The following is a 16,707-nucleotide window of genomic DNA, read 5'->3' as shown; positions in this document are numbered from 1 at the left end:
GCCTCCTACAGTTTTGATGCTAGAATACAATTTTAACTGAAATGTATTGCTCTCGTCAATACCTATCGATTGACCCAAAAAAAGTTTGCCACGCCAACTTAAACGCCCACAAGCCGCCCACAAACTTCAAAAAATCGTAAGTATGAACGTGGATATCTCGGAAACTATCAAAGATAGAGAATTGGGATTTTCGATTGAGATTCCGTAGCCTTGTACGCAGCGCAAGTTTGTTATGCGAATATGCCACGCCATCTCTAACGCCCACAAACCACCCAAGGCTGTGGCGCCCTCAATCTTCATGCTAGATAAAAATTTTAACTGAAATGTATTGGTCTCGTCAATACCTATCGATTGATCCAAAAAAAAATTTGCCACGCCCACTCTGTCTGACAAATCTGTCTACCGCTGGTAGCTTTGCTGCTTGCATATCTCCATTTCCCTTTGGTCCCTTTAGCTGAGTAACGGGTATCTGATAATCGAGGTACTCGACTTTAGCGTTCTTCCTTGTTAGTTTCCACATCGCCCTTGCACGAACACCGCCAAAGATTAAATTGCTTATTTTTTGGGCCGCGGCTAACGGCGTTCATCGAAATTCACTCGCTAATCTGGTATTTTTTCTGGTATTTCCTTAGCTCATCTGAGTACCGCTCTGAGAAACAGACCCGGCGAAAAGCGTTAGCCACGTATTTGCCTCACTCACTATGGTTACTCACTCCTACCCTTCAGTTCCAAAAAAAAAGTTTCACTTGTGAATCACCTTGGGAATCACCTGGGACGTGTCCTCGTGCACAAGTGAAGAACAAGTGACGCTCCATATAGAAAATTGTATGGGATGTCCGCATTTTCACAAGTGAAAATTCAAATGAAAATTTGTCGAAGTCCTACGGGATTTCACTTGTTCCTTATACTCATTTTTCGTATGGCCTGTCACGTGCCGGTGACTCGTCCCAAGTGAATCACTTGGGAAAATCAGAATTTTTCCTTGAGTTTTCACTTGTGAAATCACTTGCAAGGGACACTTCCCAAGTGAAACACTTGGGAAAATCAGAATTTTTCCTTGAGTTTTCACTTGTGAAATCACTTGCAAGGGACACGTCCCAAGTGAATCACTTGTGAAAATCAGAATTTTTCCTTCAGTTTTCAATAAAAAAAATATAGAATTTAATTCATTTCATTTTAATTCATTTTAATTATATGGTACTATTTAGATTTTCAAAAATTGTACAATTATTGTTTCTGTTTTTTTGCTTCGTAAGCTTATTTTTAACGTTAGACATCGCCGTTCTTAAACCTTTGTCCGGGTCCTCTGAATCCTTGGCCAACGCTCCTGAAAAAACATTTGTATGTTTAAAAAATGCGTTTTATTTGTTTAATTGTATATTTACCTTTTATAACTTGTTGCAGAATTTTTATTGGCACAAAACATTTCGTCATCCACTTTCGGCTAACGGAACCCATTGAATACCTTCAAAATTTACGTACTTTAAACTAAGATCAATGCACAACATCTTAAACTTAATGTAGCACTTACCTGACTTTATTATATTAACTAAACGATTAAAGTTACTTCTTGAGTAAAAAATACAATACGATTTTTTTTTAAACGTTAATACTTAAATGTTTTAAATACTTAAATCAATTTTAACGGACTAAATTTCTATAACTTAACTAAAAAATTATATTGTAATAAAAATGTATAATAAGTAAATATAACATTATAAGTAAATTCAATTTACTAAATTTTACTATAATCAAATAGTTTACTTTTATAAAACAATATTAGTTGTTTTTTTCGATACACAATAATGCTCCTAAAATATTAGGGCATTCACATGTCGCTTCTCCACGAAAATTTTTCCGCCGAAATATTAGTCGCTAGCCGAACATAACGGAGAGACGCAAAAAAAAATAACGGACCAGCCGAAATTTGTCTCTGCGAGCGCGGAGTCCAGGCAGATTATAAGACAAGAAAGAGAGGGAAATATCCGAATATCTGCCTCTCTTTGTTGCACGATCGTTTTCGTGGGCAGTCTTCTACGCTGCGCCGACTGCTCTGCTGACGTCAACAGCGGCACAGCGTTTTAGGCACAAAAAAAAAACAAAAAAAGCTTTTTGCCTTGAGCCATGTCACCGCGTCCCTACTGCAGAACTGAAGGGTATGGTTAGCTCGCGGTTTTTGTCGATGTGAGTACTAGGCTATAGGCAACTAGAGGTGGTAATTGTTCTGAATATTCGGTATCTTTAAAATTTTTTGACAAATAATCTATGCCAAACAAACTGGACCCAGTTCTGTAATCCGACAAAAAACCAACTATAGTCAAGGACAGTAGCAATATAATTTTATGTCTATCGCTTAAAAATGAGTTCCAGATTTAGTTTGTGTCAGGAAACATATTTAGAAACATATGCCGCAAGGGGAGGTTCTGGTATGAGTTAGAGCGGTCCAAAATGAGGAAATCTTGTTCTCACCCCCTCTCATTATTAATTAAAGTGTGCAAAAAAGGTACGAAGTAACTAAAAATTTTTTTGTCATACAGAATTGCGCTACGTCCCAAAAGATTTCTTAAAAATTGTTACTGTGGTAGTGATGTAAATTTGGGTCGAAACTTCGATGTCGATGCTCATCGGTGCTTGCAAAATTATATATCGATGTGGTCTGAAACATCGGTTAGAAACATCGATGCCTCGATTTTTTCAACCCACTCCGTTATTTTTCGTAAATTCAATTTGTTGGGGAGGATCAGATTTAAGCCTAGTACTCACAAATACGCGGCTAACGCTTTTCGTCGGGTCTGTTTTTAAGCGCGGTACTCAGATGAGCTAAGGAAAAACCAGGAAAAATACCAGATTTCGCGAGTGAATTTTCGATGAACAACGTTAGCCGCGGCCCAAAGAATAAGAAATTTAATTTTTGGCGGTGTTCGTGCAGAAGCGGTGGCGAATTTAAAAATTATAAAAGGAAGAAAAACACCCAAAACTGCTAAGGAAGGTCAGGGCAGATGAAAAAGGACGCCTAATCCAAGCTGTTGCCCATTGTTGTGGGACTTTGTTACGAACTGCTTTTTTCGGTGGCAGTGCCGCTAGCTCAGTCTTTTCTCAGGGCAGAGTACCCCTAATGCCACAGCTCGCAACATAAATATCGATAACTTCACGGTCTCACATTACTAAACTATCGGTCATCACTAAGACAAAAACGTAAACAAAGCCAAAAATTTACAAATATTGACGGAAAAATGGATTACATTTGGTGGCTACCGGTGACCTAGCCAAGCGCTCCCACCCAACCATGGGTGCCCTCGAGGTGCTGCAGGGCACCATCCATTCTCTGTCGGCAGGAACCCCCTCCTCGCGACTACGGTGGTTCCATCTCCCTCACTGGGAAAGTTTACTCACACATTGTGGGTTTTACAAAGGTTTAATAAATATCGTAAGTACAATCGTTTATATACATGCTCCTCTTAACAGATCTATCCTTCCTCAGCCTTCAAGACCGAAACCTGGCCGCCGTCTTCAACATTTACGCGGTCAAAGCAGAGGATTGGTTTTGCTGGAAAAGGGTACAGGCGGAAACTATGCTCTACCAGTCATGTATTGGTAGAGCTCGCATGGAAACGCGGCCCTCAAAGGAACATACGCGATGCGTATGTGTATGGTCACCTAATCCTGAGGAGCTCCAAGGGAAAAGAAGGGACAGGCCAAAAAGGTACGTACTGCACTGTAAGCTATACCACTTAACTAATGCTCGTGACCTTTTTAGTTTTAGGCAAACAACGAGGACAAATAAGGCTCTCGGGTCTAACTCCGGATAAATTCACAAACAGGGAAGTAGATATCAATATATATATAATCAAGGTACACGTGTATTTAAATTTTCCTAAGTTTCAGCCACTATTGGGCCGGGCCTGGAGGCAATGATAGCCCGGGCGGAAGACTTCTCGCCGGAGGCCAGCAGCGATACGGATCTCCACACAGGAAAACGGCGCTCTCCGGTGAGTTGTGCAATGGCAGTCCGAGATTCGGCTGCCAGACAAAATGGCGATACCTCTCAGCGCCGCGATGCGACCTCTGGAAGTTCCCGAGATGAGGAGGACGCGGCACACCGGAACGGACTCACCGGGAAATTCCTGATGTCGTCGGCGTCGACTGTGAAAGGCTTCTCTTGCTGGTCGTTGATACGGGTCGAACGGACACCGTTTGCTGGGCAGCCAAGTCGGACTGGCAGGTATGGCGAAGTCGCGCAGATGTCGGCAGAACTCCAAATAAATATTCCGGGGCCCTTTGTATTGGGACCCCGGCTGCCTTTATAAATTATAAATATTAAACACTGAACTACTATCTAACATTAACCTCACTCACTATTTAATTTTAAGCACAAAGACAAATTTGAAGTTTCCCGTCTAGCTGCATCTACCTGGCTGGACAGTATGGCCGCGACTATCTCGACATCTGCTGATCATTGTTCATACCCCCCGCCATATTACATGGCCTCTCTCAAATGGGGTCATTGGATACATGGTCCATTTAAAGTAATCCCAGAGCGAACCGGGATTAATCTTCAAATGGCCAGATCGCCCGCCAGACTCATCCCGCTGCTGCAACTATCGCCCTATCGACCTAACCTATCGATAAAGTCCCTCTCATCCGACTCCAACTGCAACATCAACCAAAGATTTCGAGAGGCGCTGCCCGGAGTTTCAACAGAACGATGAAATAATTGGTAGCTTTGGAGGTGCGATGGGATTCAACACGGCACTGCTATCATCCTGCAGTTCGATCGGCGCCTAACGCGGGGCCCACGCATGACGGGAAGTATTGCAGATGTGATCGCGATGCTCGTATACTTAGTTTTGTCCTTTCAGATCACAACCGGATGTCTTTGGCGTGATTGTTGCAATTGGAGTCGAGTGGGAGCGACGTTATCGATAGGTTAGGTCGATAGGGCGATAGCTGCAGCAGCGGGATGAGTCTGGCGGGCGATCTGGCCATTTGAAGATTAATCCCGGTTCGCTCTGAGATTACTTCAAATGGCCCATGTATCCAATGACCCAATGCTGAGAGAGGCCATGTAATATGGCGGGGGGCGATGATCAGCAGATATCGTGATAGTCGCGGCCATACTGTCCAGCCAGGTAGTTCCACCTAGCACCGTGGTACTACATTTTTCTTTGTGCTTACAATTATAAATAGTGAGTGAAGTTAAAGTATAGTAGTTCAGTGTGTAATATTTATTATTTATGAAGGCAACCGGGGTCCCAATTCAAAGGGCCCCGGAAGATTTATTTGGAGTTTTACCGACATCGCATACTTCGCCATACCTACCAGCCCGACTTGGCTGCCCAGCAACCGGTGTCCGTCTGACCTGTGCCGACGACCATCCAGGAAGGCCTTGCGCAGTCGACGCCGACGACGTCAACATTTCCGGGTGAGTCCGTTCCGGCGTACCGCGTCATCCTCCTCTCGGGAACTTCCAGAGGTCGCATTGCGGCGCTGAGAAGGATCGCCATTTTGTCTGGCAGCCGAATCTCGGACTGCTCTTACACAACTCACCGGAGAGCGCCTTTTCCCTGTGTGGAGATCCGGATCACTGCTGGCCTCCGGCGAGAAGCCTTCCGCCCGGGCTATCATTGCCTCCAGGCCCGGCCCAATAGTGGCTGAAATTTAGAAAAATTTAAATACATGTGTACCTTCATTAATATATATATACTGATATCTACTTCCCTGTTTGTGAATTTATCCGGAGTTAGTCCCGAGAGCCTTATTTGTCCTCGTTGTTTGCCTAAAATTTAAAAGGTCGCGAGCATTAGTTTTAAATGGTATAGTTTACAGTGCAGTTACGTACCTTTTCGGCCTGTCCCTTCTTTTCCCTTGGAGCTCCTCAGGATTAGGTGACCACCCACACGCGCATCGCGTATGTTACTTTGAGGGCCGCGTTTCCATGCGAGCTCTACCAATACATGACTGGTAGAGCATAGTTTCCGCGGCACCTGTACCCTTTTCCAGCAAAACAAAATCCTCTGCTTTGACCGCGTAAATGTTGAAGACGGCGGCCAGGTTTCGGTCTTAAAGGCTGAGGAAGGATAAATCTGTTAAGAGGAGCATGTATATAAACGATTGTACTTACGATATTTATTAAACCTTTGTAAACCCCACAATGTGTGAGTAAACTTTCCCAATGGGGGAGATGGAACCGCAGTAGTCGCGAGGAGGGGGCTCCTGCCGACTGAGAATGGGTGGTGCCCGGCAGCATCTCGAGGGCACCCATGGTTGGGTGGGAGCGCTTGGCTAGGTCACCGATAGCCACCAAACGTAATCCATTTTTCCGTCATTATTTGTAGTTTTGTTGGTTTGTTTACGTTTTTGTCATTAGTGATGACCGATAATTTAGCAATGTGAGACCGTGAAGTTATCGATATTTATGTTGCGAGCTGTGGCATTAGGGGTACTCTGCCCTGAGAAAAGACTGAGCTAGCGGCACTGCCACCGAAAAAAACAGTTCGTAACATGATACACTCCCAGACTGCGGCCTTGGAGGTCCTCCAGCAAGTATGCATTGCTGCGGACGGATTTGACCACCCTGGCTTTAAGAAACTTGCGAGCAAATTTGGCGTTAAAAGATTAGCTGAAATCACTAAGCACGAAGTTGCGGCGGAAGACTTCTTGGCCTGGCTTGGCGAGCAGCGTACGGGCTCGCTTATCGTAGCGCTGCCGGCTCATCTGGTATGCACCCTCCAGTTGCTTCTGCACCTTGGCGTGGATTACCCGAAGCTTGTCCTTGGTCTGCATTCCGGCCATTTCATGATCGACCAGAGACCTGAGTCGTCTGGCTAGTTTGTAGCTGGAACCGTTGAGGAACATGTGATGGCCGAATACGGTGAAGAACGGCGCTTCCCCTGTGGCTGAGTGGACAGAGTTTCGGATGGCCACCTCAATCTCCGGCAGATGTGCATCCCATTCCCGGTGATCTTCGTCCAAGAAGATGAATTGCGGCCAAGACATTCCGGTTTACCCTCTCCGCGGCATTGCTCTGTGGTGAATATACTGGAGTCTTCATGTGTTGGATGCCGAAGCCATCAACCATCTCCTCAAACGCCTTGGATACGAACTGTTTGCCGTTGTCCGAATGTATCGTCTCAGGCACCCCGAACTTGTAAAATACCTCGTTTACCAGGAAATTTACAACGTTCGACGCCGTCGCCTCCTTCATCGCCTTCAAGAAGGTGTACTTGGAGAAGTGGTCCACCACGATGAATATCCAGGCGTGTCCACTCTTGGACCTCGGATACTTGCCCAGGAAATCGATGTACAGTTTCTGGAATGGCCTCTCCGTCTCTACCCTTCTTCCGATTCCGACCTGCATCCGGAAGTTTGGCGCTTTGGATTCCTTGCAAACCTCGCAACGCCGGACGTATTCCCGTACCTGGATAGTCATCTCTGGCCAATAGAACTGGCGTCGCAGGATCTCCAAGGTCTTCGTCATCCCACCATGGCCAGCCTTGGGGTCCGAATGAGCACGCTCTACCAAGCTGTGCGTCAGGCTTTGCGGAATCCACAGCTTCCATTCGGATCCTTCCAATTCCTCGTCCATTTTGGGATTACTCATGCGCTTGAAGATGAGTCCGTCGTCCACCTTGAGGTCCGGTAAGTGCTCCCTGTTGGACTCCACGTCTTGCACTAATTCCTTGTAGTCCTCCGCAGCAAAGTCGGTCGTCTCGAATCCCAGTAACTCCGTTGGATCTATCCGGACTTCCTCGATGATGCGGGATAGAGTGTCGGCGACTACGTTCTCGCTGCCTTTGCGATGTTCAATGCTGAAATCGTAGCCCTGCAGCTGGAGAGACCACCTTGCGAGTCGTCCGGACAGATCCTTCATTGTCATCAACCACTTAAGGCTGGCGTGATCAGTGATGCATGTGAAGGGCATCCCTTCCACATACGGTCTGAACTTCCGAATAGCTAGGATGGCCGCCAGACATTCCTTTTCCGTGACCGAGTAGTTAACCTGGTGTTTGTTCATCTTGGCCGAGAAGAACGCGATGGGCTGCTCGTCTCCGTCCTGGTTCCGCTGAAACAATACCGCGCCGACGCCAACGTGGGATGCGTCGCACTGGATGTAGAAATGCTTCTTGAAATCCGCATGAATCCGCAGGACCGGCGCGCTCGTCAAGGCCAACTTCAGGCCATCCACTGCCTGGGTGGCGCTGGGACTTAAGGAAAACTTTGTGTTTCCAGCCTTCTTCAAGGACTCGGAGAGTGGTGCGGCTAGTGTAGCGAAGTTCTTTACGAACCGTCGATACCATCCCGCTGTGCCGAAGAAGGCACGTACTTCCTTCATGGATTTCGGGTAAGGCATCTTCTGGATTGCCGAAACACGTCCAGGATCCATCCGCAGCAGTCCACCTCCGACTATAAACCCTAGGTAAGTCAAAGATTTGAAGCAAAACTTCGACTTCTTTAACCCTATGGTCAATCCGGCTGCTTTCAGACTGTGGGCTACTCGACTCAAGTATTTCAAGTGCGTCTGAAAATCTGGAGCGAGGATTAGCAGGTCGTCCAAATAGACGAAGACGTTGGATCTGAGCTCTGTTGGTATCACCCGATCCATGAGCCGCACCAAGCGTTGTGCCGCGTTCCACAGCCCGAACGGCATCATTCGGAACTGGTACAACGGTCTGCCTGGAACCGTGAACGCAGTGTACTCCTTGCTTTTCTCATCCAGTTCGATCTGCCAAAACGCAAACTTCAGGTCAACGCTGGAGATGTAATGCGTCTGATCTATTCTGGAGAGGATTCCCTCAATGCTGGGCAGAGGGTATGAATCCTTAATCGTCAAGGCGTTCAACTTCCGGGCATCCAGGCAGAATCGGTCTTTCCCTGGCTTCGACACCACTGTTGTGCGATTGCTCCACGGGCTTTTGCTCTCCTCAATGACACCCAGCTCCAACATCTTGTCGATTTCATCTTCAACCACCTTCTGCTTCGCCGGAGACATCGGATACGGACGATCCTTAAAGACCCGAGCTCCTTCCATTAGCTCAATGGAATGCCTCTCCATGCTGGTGACTCCGAGGCCGTCCCTTTCAAAGGTAAGGAACTCCTCCTTGACCTTGCCTAACGCCAGCTTTTCCTCCGCAGAAAGGCTCCAGGATTCGGGTTCCTCCTTTGCCTCGTCCTCATCTTCCTGGTCGGCATAGTGCTCCATCTGGCTGGCATGGATTTCCTCCGCTGCCTTGACGCCTCTCGTCACCGGCTTCCCCACGACGGCTGGAGCTAGTCCGAAGGCTCGCCAGAAGTCGACTCCGAAGTACGCTGCTTGTTCCAGGTATGGGCACAGGTAGAACGTGACCGGCTTACTTACGCCTTTGTATCTCACAGGCAGCTCCAAGCGTCCGATGATGGATCGATCCTCGCCAGAAGCCGTCCGGACTACCGAAAAATACGGTTGGACGGTAACTCCCAGCGTCTCCACGAGCTCTCGACAGCCTTTGCCCAGCACACTTACGCTGGCGCCTGTATCCAACAAGCCGGTGAGCTGCTTGCCCAAGGTCTCCACGTCGGCGAAGGGTCGAGGTTCGGCGAAATCTATGCGTTTAACGGCCGCCACCACCTCTTGTCGTCTGAATCTCCTCATCCTGAAGCGCTCCCTTGCTTTCTGGACTCTCCGCGAGGCTAGACGCATGCCGCTCAGCTGATGTTCAGCAAAGATCCGGTTCCGTGCCTCCATATAACGGCGAAGCCTCTCATCCTCCGGTAGGTATCTTAACAAATACTTATGACTATTAGACGGACTATGTATATTCTTGTTTTCGTCTTCTTTCTTTGGAACTACTTCGCGGGATTCCAACCTGGGCGAGTCCCTCCCGCTTTCGGCCTGCCCAGCCGATCGTTTTCCGCGCAATCGGGACACTTCGGAGAAATCACGCCCGGCTTGCCGCACCGAAAACAGAATCTCCTCCACTCCGTGGCCTCGCAATCCTGGAATCCGTGCTCCGCAGCCCCGCAATTCCAGCAACTTGGCCTGAACGGATTTCGTACTCGCCCACGTAGCTCGTCCACTTCCAGGTTTCGCGGCTCGTCGACTTCGTCCTGTACGTGCGCCTCGCTGACCCGTAACTTGCTCTGCTGCAAGTAAGCAGCACGCCCTCGACGACCGAAGCTCCTCTCTATTCGACGCACTCCTCCCGAAGTTCGTCAACCGTTAGTACGTCCATCGCTTAAACATACCTAGCGATGCCGTCCCTCAAGCCCTTTTTCACCACCTTCACCAACTGTCGCTCTGGCATTGGTTTTTTCAGGCGTGAGGCGAGTTGCTGCATCGAATGGATGTAGTCATCCGCGCTCTCTTCCGGCTGTTGCTCAAGTTGCAGAAGCTCATGCATCCTTTCGTGTTCCATCTGGTGACCACGGAACCGATCCATCAGAGCCCTGCGCAGCTGGGCCCAAGTGTCCACTCTGGACTGGCGTACGTGTACCCAGTACCACTCCTTCGCTCTTCCCGATAGGAGTACGTGGAAGTTGCGCAGAACTTCACTCCACGGACACTGATGCTGCCGCTGCAGGAACTCTAGACGGAACACGAAGTCGTCCACGGAATGGCCATCGTCCTCGCCGCTGAAAGAGAGGTTCCAGCGGTCCACTCTGATGTAGTGGTTCCCGTTGCCGGCTCCAGCGTTTGCGTACCACAGCGGCTCGTCCCGAAAATCCACCGTTCTTCGGTCCTCGCGTCACGGCCGTGCATGGCGATCACTCCTGCCTGTCGGATGGTACTCGGGTTCCTGGCTCAGGCTGCCGTCGATCCCTGGAGAGTCATTTACCGGCAGTCGAGGTCGCTGCCTGGGTGGTAATTCCGGTGGTCTTCGGTAGCCTCCTCCTGACTCCTGCCGCTACTGAACTTCCGCTGGACCATTTGCGCCGCCTTCCGGACACGACGGAGTGGGCACCATTGACACTTGGCGACTCGCGCCCTCCTGGAGCGGCTGCGGCTTGCCATCGGCTGGCCTAAGGACATCGTTCAGCAACTTCATCATGTCCATGAAGCCGTTCTGAATTTCCTCCCTCAACGCCTGGCTCACTCCCGACTCCTGCGATGCACGATACGTTTGGGCCGCTTGTGCAAGAGCTGCGTTCATCGCCGACTCCGCCGCTGTATCCCGTCCCAGGCTCAGCTTTTGCGGACTCTTCTGCTCCGGACCCAGAAGTCGATCCTGCGCCTCGACAATTGCCTTGAAATCCAGGACCCTGGGCGACCGATGGTGCTCCAGATCCGCCGGTTGATCCCTGATCCGATCCACCGCACTACCGCCTACCGGCGTTCTGGGTAAACCCCCAGCCAGCGACATCCGCGGCAACTCCGCAGCACCCTCTACGTCCGTGGACCAAAAATCGTCCTTGTCGTCGCCAGGAAGACCCATCGACCTGAGCTGGTGGCCGTGCCTATCCCTGGCGTCCTTACCCTCGGACATACTTCCCAAGAATTTTTAAATAAATACTTAACTAATAATATGATAATAAATAATATGATAAATAAATAAATAATTAAGACAACAAATAAATACAATTATAAATAATATAATAATTATCAAAATAAATACGAAAATATCTAATAGCCAAAATAAATAACAATAAACAAATCTTCCTCACTTTCCAACACCTTTCTAAATCTCCTATTTTTTCTTATTATGTTTTGCTTCCTACTACTCTGTACTTGGGGAGATGGAACTGACCCTCGCCGGTGGGCTTCCGACCTAACTTTCTTGCGCTTTCTCCAAACTCCTATTTTCCCGTCACCGCCTAGCCGTTCGTCAACTGGACTAGCTATCACCCGTGGTGATAGCCGCCAGTTAAGGACATTGGCTGGTTTGGCTCCTGTTGGCCTTTCTTTCCCGCCCTCTTTTTCTATTTCAAATCGAGGTAACCGTGCAGCGCGTAGGGTTACTACGGGTCACGATTACGCAATTAAGTTTACAACCGACATAAAATTAGAAATCCAGGACGGGGAGAAAAACCCAGGAACCCAACATCCTAACAAAAAACATTTCAAATAAATAAATAACAAAATCCAAGCTTAAACTACTCTATCACAGAAATTATCACAGATTTTCCTCAGTGCAAACCCTGATGCAAATCTTGGTTTGCTCAAAGATGCCTGTGACCAGGAGCAAATCGTCGGCAATGTCCGCCGACCCGCCTCCCGTTCTACTTCCAACTTCCCTAGACAGCTGACTTCCCCGTCACCACTCCCTTGCAATCTATGTTGCAAGACATAGGTCGTGATGGCGGGGGCGTCAGGGTCATAAATGGGCGAGACGTCGTCGCCTCGACAATTTATTTTGTTTAAATTGGGCGCCAATATGTTACGAACTGCTTTTTTCGGTGGCAGTGCCGATAGCTCAGTCTTTTCTCAGGGCAGAGTACCCCTAATGCCACAGCTCGCAACATAAATATCGATAACTTCACGGTCTCACATTACTAAACTATCGGTCATCACTAAGACAAAAACGTAAACAAAGCCAAAAATTTACAAATATTGACGGAAAAATGGATTACATTTGGTGGCTACCGGTGACCTAGCCAAGCGCTCCCACCCAACCATGGGTGCCCTCGAGGTGCTGCAGGGCACCACCCATTCTCTGTCGGCAGGAGCCCCCTCCTCGCGACTACGGTGGTTCCATCTCCCTCACTGGGAAAGTTTACTCACACATTGTGGGTTTTACAAAGGTTTAATAAATATCGTAAGTACAATCGTTTATATACATGCTCCTCTTAACAGATCTATCCTTCCTCAGCCTTTAAGACCGAAACCTGGCTGCCGTCTTCAACATTTACGCGGTCAAAGCAGAGGATTGGTTTTGCTGGAAAAGGGTACAGGCGGAAACTATGCTCTACCAGTCATGTATTGGTAGAGCTCGCATGGAAACGCGGCCCTCAAAGGAACATACGCGATGCGTATGTGTATGGTCACCTAATCCTGAGGAGCTCCAAGGGAAAAGAAGGGACAGGCCAAAAAGGTACGTACTGCACTGTAAGCTATACCACTTAACTAATGCTCGCGACCTTTTTAGTTTTAGGCAAACAACGAGGACAAATAAGGCTCTCGGGTCTAACTCCGGATAAATTCACAAACAGGGAAGTAGATATCAATATATAAGTTAACTAAGTAAGTTAACCGGGCGACGGCAATGACCGATCGTCCGAAAGCTCGCTCCGGCCAAATTGCTGACACAGCGTCTGGCCGGAAGCCCGTGCATAGCCGGCAAGCACTACCCATTGGAGTGGCCGCTATGAGTCCCTTTTTATGTTAGCTTTAAGTTTAGTTCTCATTTTGATTTGAAAGAATAAAGAGCTAACGCTCACGAATTGAAACTCCGGCCATCGCCGTATTTGATTTATTGAAATTACACCCAGTCTGAGTCTCTAGGCCAGCGGGCTAAAAGAGGGCAGTTACCCTCTCAACCTAATCGTCATATATTTACTGTTGATGACGCAGGCCAACCGGCCAACTACAACACACACAGCGGCTGATATTACCAGCTACAACTACGGTCAACCGACCTCCTGCTACAGACGTCCTGCCAGCCAGCTTCACCCCCTCTACAGACGGACGGCCAGCCGGCACACGGATTAATTAATTATTTAATTGGCGCTCAACGTAAAAGTACCCACAGCGGTATAGGAGGGATTATGTAAGTGAGCAATTCAATTCATACCCTTCTTCATCTGCATTGTGTAACTTTTGATAAATAAAAATAAACCGCGGCCAGAATATTTTCTGCGGCTCCGCTTCTATAAATTTGTGTCAAATAAACATACTCACTAATTGGTTGACAATTTTATTGCTGTAATCACAAGTGACATTATTTGTGTTTTTCATTGTTTGCATTTTTTAAAATTCTTTCAATAAATATCTCGGTGCCGAATATTATCGCCAATATAACTACCAGATTACATAATTAATATATTTACATATATTTACATATTTAATATTTAATACCCAGCCTGGACGCAAAGGCGCCGCCGGGAAATAAATTTATTAATTGTGCATTTATTGATATATTTTTATTGGCGACGGATACTGTCTCATTTAAATTTGTGCATTTAATTTACCCCTTATATGTAGTCGTCTTTTTGCTTACACCGAAATTCTTTGTGTTAGCTTCGCAACAGTCTTGGGTTTGTTTTTGTTTCCATCGCTTACCCACTCCACTACGACACTCGAACTTGACACCGCGACGTTTGTGTTCCGACTTTGTTTAGCTTCGCTTCTTTGTCTTTCAGAACGGCAGCTTAGCCACCACGAATCTTTACTGTGTCAATTTTTGTTGTTTATATTTTCGTTTGCCATAGCGGAGACCCAGTCCCCGCGATCCCCTTCCCCTTGTCACTGCTTGGCAAGGCAACAGCTCAGTTTTCCAACGAGCTCTCGTCCATTGTTACCGAGCGGCATCTCAGCCCCCGCGGCCCCCTCGCCATATCCGTGGGCAAGACCGCTTGGGCATGCATTAAATCGCTGGGCCGATTTAGCTTGCACAGCTCCATATGAGCAACCCATTCCAACAATATAGGAACAGCAAGCAGGTCCCCAGTGACTCTGAATCCGAGACCGAAGGGCCGGCAAGAACTTCTACACCGAAAAGTGTAAGCGTCGGCACTCCCTCAGACAGAAACATGGCATTTAACCCAGACCAAATAAAGGCGGTAGTAGAGGCTGCCGTCAACCATGCCCTACAGGACAGCCAGCGCAGGGAAAATGAATTGCGCCAGACTATCCAACAACTAGCCAACCAGGTGGCGGCGATGCAGGTCGCACCCGCCCCAACAGTAACTCCTCAGATTAAAGTTTATGCACCCATAGACATTAATAACGCCGTCATTTGTAATGAGCCACTAGACGCCGTCAAATGCCTGCCCGAATTTTCGGGTGCCCAGGAAACATACGTCTCCTGGCGGCAGGCGGCAGTAGGCGCATACTATATTTTTAAAGATTTCGTAGGAAGTTCACGCCATTATCAGGCAGTTATTATAATTAGGAGCAAAATAAGGGGCCCGGCCGATGCAGTGCTATCCTCATTTGGCACAGTGCTTAATTTCGAAGCGATTATAAATCGACTCGACTTTACTTATAGTGACAAGCGGACAATGCATGTCATAGAGCAGGAGATGGGCACCCTCAGACAGGGGAGTCTCTCGCTTCTACAATATTATGATGAGGTTGAAAGGAAGCTCACCCTCCTCACCAACAAGGCGACCATGACATATGAAGCCTCCGCTGCACAAGTTTTATGCGAAAAATTCCGGGATGATGCCCTTCGCGTATTTATCTCTGGGTTAAAACGCAGCCTCACTGACGTCCTCTTCGCGGCGAAGCCCAAGGACATGCCATCAGCACTTGCCTTGGCTCAAGAGGTCGAGGCGAACCATGATAGGTACACCTTTGCGTCGTCATTTGCAAAAAGCCAGGAGGATAGGGAGAAAAAACAATTTCCTAAGGCGCAAGAGCGTCAGCAGGCCACCGCTCAGGCTAATTCCCAATATAGTGGCGGTAAAAATCCCCATTTCACTAAGCAGCACAAGGCACAGGTGCACCCTGCTCTACGCAGCGAGAGGCACCAGGGAGACACTCCAGAACCCATGGAAGTGGATCCATCATTGGCTAGAATGCTTAAACCATCACAAGCCCCGGCATACCAGAACAGGAAGCCGGCGGCGTCCGATAAAACCAACCCACAAAAAAGGCAAAGAGTAAACTACATTGCCCAGAGCGCTGACAAAACTGGTGACACGTACACCGCAGCGGCCTCTAGCGCGGCACAAGGAATCGATGATGACGCTATCAACGAGTACGACTCGGATGCCATAAATTTTTTAGGGGAAGATCCCTGCTACCCGTCATCAGACGAAGAGTAGCGGGGATTGACATGAGATTTCTAGTTGATACGGGCGCGTCCAAAAATTTCATCCGACCATATGAAGGTTTGAAAGGTGTCCGCCCGGTAGAAGCTCCATTCAAAGCTCATTCGATCCATGGAGTCACCAATATCACGAAGAAATGCTTCGTGTCAATTTTCAACTTAAAAGCCACATTCTTCCTTTTACCAGATTTGTCCTCTTTCGATGGAATCATCGGACTTGACCTTTTAAAACAGGCAGGGGTGTCACTTTGTTTGGCCTCCGGTCAGCTCAAATGGGGCACGGAAGTAGAGAGCATCGACTTTCATACATGTCCCGATGTAAATTTTACTGAGGTGGACTGCTCAGATGCACCACCTTTGGTCAGAAAAGCATTTTTAAAAATGCTCAGCGACAGGAAAAAAACCTTCGCAGACCCCAATGAGGCCTTGTCCTACAACACGTCGGTGGTTGCCACCATCAGAACCATTGATGAGACGCCCATTTATGCCAAACTTTACCCATATCCAATGGGGGCAGCTGATTTTGTAAATGGCGAAATCCAAGATCTGCTTAAAAATGGCATCATCCAAAAGTCGAAATCCCCATACAATAACCCAATATGGGTTGTAGACAAAAAGGGCACCGACGAAACTGGCAGGCGAAAAATGCGTTTGGTATTGGATTTTCGCAAACTAAACGAGAAAACAATACCCGATCGATACCCCATGCCGAACATCTCGATGATATTAGGAAACTTAGGCAAGGCCAAGTATTTTACAACACTGGACTTGAAGTCCGGATATCATCAGATCACGCTGGCAG

At 47.8% G+C, this 16,707-nt stretch overlaps 1 long non-coding RNA gene across 2 annotated transcripts; it reads left to right on the top strand.

Moving 5' to 3' along the window:
* Positions 1–3,116: 3,116 nt before the first annotated feature.
* LOC119562739 lies at positions 3,117–4,427 on the top strand. 2 transcript variants are annotated; one of them, XR_005222001.1, is made up of 3 exons: positions 3,117–3,427; positions 3,482–3,703; positions 3,758–4,427. It is a non-coding gene; the product is annotated as an uncharacterized LOC119562739 (long non-coding RNA). The 2 variants fall into 2 exon arrangements; XR_005222000.1 differs by having other exon boundaries at positions 3,122–3,427; positions 3,764–4,425.
* Positions 4,428–16,707: the final 12,280 nt, after the last annotated feature.

The sequence above is a fragment of the Drosophila subpulchrella genome, unplaced genomic scaffold, assembly GCF_014743375.2.
Source record: "Drosophila subpulchrella strain 33 F10 #4 breed RU33 unplaced genomic scaffold, RU_Dsub_v1.1 Primary Assembly Seq90, whole genome shotgun sequence".
Lineage (NCBI taxonomy): Eukaryota > Metazoa > Arthropoda > Insecta > Diptera > Drosophilidae > Drosophila > Drosophila subpulchrella.
Note: the sequence above shows the minus strand (reverse complement) of the source record. Positions and strands in the feature narration are given on the sequence as shown.